This window comes from Dipodomys merriami, unplaced genomic scaffold (assembly GCF_024711535.1).
Source record: "Dipodomys merriami isolate MVZ:Mamm:240054 unplaced genomic scaffold, mDipMer1.0.p SCAF_34, whole genome shotgun sequence".
Lineage (NCBI taxonomy): Eukaryota > Metazoa > Chordata > Mammalia > Rodentia > Heteromyidae > Dipodomys > Dipodomys merriami.
The window spans coordinates 7,823,630-7,825,915 of NW_027204937.1; positions in this window are offsets into that span (position 1 = coordinate 7,823,630).

Consider the following 2,286-nt stretch of genomic DNA (forward strand, 5'->3'; position numbering starts at 1 on the left):
AGCCCTGAGCTGAAGAGTGAGGGACAGCGCCCAGGCCCAGAGTTCAGGCCCCATGACCGGCAAAAAAAAAAAAAAAAGAATATGCTTTAATACTGAGTCTACTACCTCAGATCTTATATGCTTCCTTGCCTGCTTTCTTTCATTTTTTCCTTCTATTCTTATATTTCTTTCCTTCTCTCTTCCTTTCTTTTTTCTTTCTTTCTTTTCTTTTGCCTTGAACTCAAGGCCTACTTGCAGCTAGCTTGCTTGACTGGCTATACCACTTTAGCAACCTCTACCTTGGCTTTTTGCTGGTTATTTTGGAGATTGAGTCTCTGGGACTTTTCTACCAAGGCTGCCTTGCAACTGTAGTCCTCTGGATCTCAGCCTCCTGAATAGCTAGCCATTTATTTATTTTTTTTGGGGGGGGGGGTCCAGTCGTGGGACCTGAACTCTGGGCCTCGGCACTGTCCCTCAGCTCTTCAGCTCAAGGCTAGCGCTCTACCACTTGAGCCACAGCACCACTTCCGGCTTTTTTCTTTTTGCTTATGTGGTGTTGAGGAATCGAACCCAGGGCCTCATACATGCAAGGCAAGTGCTCTACCACTGAACCACCTTCCCAGCCCCAATAGTAGCTAGCCATTTTTAAGGATACAATTCGGTGTCATTAAGTACATATCCATTATTGTACAGCAATCATCACCATGCAGCTCCAGAAATTTTTTCATCTTGCAAAATGGGAGCTTTGTATCCAGTGAACAATAACTTCATTCTGTCTTCTCCCCCTCCATTCACTGATAGGCATGGTCTATCTTTGTTGTTGGGTTTTCATGTTGGGAATTAAACTGAGGACCTCAAGAGTGCTGTGTGAACTCTACCTCACTCTAAGTGGCTGCCACAGACAACTCCTCCTCCTCTTCCTCTTCCTCCTGTTCTTCTTCCTCAGAAAAATTTGTTTTAGCTATTTCAGAGATGTCAGTCCATGAGACCGAGAAGACATGACAGAGCAGAGCAGAGCAGTTCACATTATAGTAGTGGAGGATGCATTAGTCTCTATGAATTATTCTATATGAATTTGACTACTCAGCTATAGATTAGAATTTTTTTTTTTTTTTTGGTGATGGTACTGACGATGGAAGTCAGGATCTCTTTTTTGGGGGGGTCTGGTCATGGGGGCTGAACTCTGGGCCTGGGCACTGTCCCTCAGCTCTTCAGCTCAAGGCTAGTGCTCTACCACTTGAGCCACAGCACCATTTCTGGCTTTTTCCTGCTTATATGGTGCTCAGGAATCGAACCCAGGGCCTCATGCATGCGAGGCAAGTACTCTACCACTGAGCCACCTTCCCAGCCCCGTCAGGATCTCATACATTCACTTTTTTTCTTCACTCAGAGCTGGTGTTCAACCACTTCAACCACTTGAGCTACCTTCAGTCCATGTAGTCCAGCTTTTTTTTTTTTTTTTTTTGTCGGTCGTGGGGCTTGAACTCTAGGCTTAGGCACTGTCCCTGCACTCTTCAGCTCAAGGCCAGTACTCTACCGCCTCAGCCATAGCACCACTTCTGGTTTTCTAGTGGTTCAATTGAGATAAGTCTCATGGAGTTTCCTGCCCAGGCTGGTTTTGAACCATGCTCCTCAGATCTCAGCCTCCTGAGTAGCTAGGATTACAGGCATGAGCCACCGGTGCCCGGCTCAGCTTTTTTTATTTTGTTTTTGTTTTGTTTTTTTTATTTGGTCCGTTCATGGGGCCTGAACTCTGGGCCTGGACACTGTCCCTCAGCTCTTCAGCTCAAGGCTAGCACTTGAGCCACAGCGCCACTTCTGGTTTTTTTCTTTTTTGCTTATGTGGTGCTGAGGAATCGAACCCAGGGCCTCATGCATGCAAGGCAAGTGCTCTACCACTGAGCCACCTTCCCAGCCCTCAGCTTTTTTTAAATTAATTTACTTTATTGTTACTATAGAGGTGATGTACAGAGGGATTACAATGACATGAGTTAGATAAGTATATTTCCTTTTGTACAGTGTCTTCTGTTCCCTCATTCTCTCCCAGTCCTTGCCTTCCATTTCCACCCACAAGTTGTATAGTTCACTTTCATCAGTGTCCAGTGAGCTCTACTGCTACACTTTCTCACCCTTTTTCCTTTGAGTTCTGTACCCTCCCCAAAACCCCTCCAAAAGATGTACATTTGAATACACCATACATAAGGTAAAGAAGACATAATCATCAAAACAGTCCAGCATTTTTTATCCTCTAAGAATTTTCTGCCCAGGCTAGTTTTCAATCTTGGTCCTCTAGTTGTCAATCTCCTA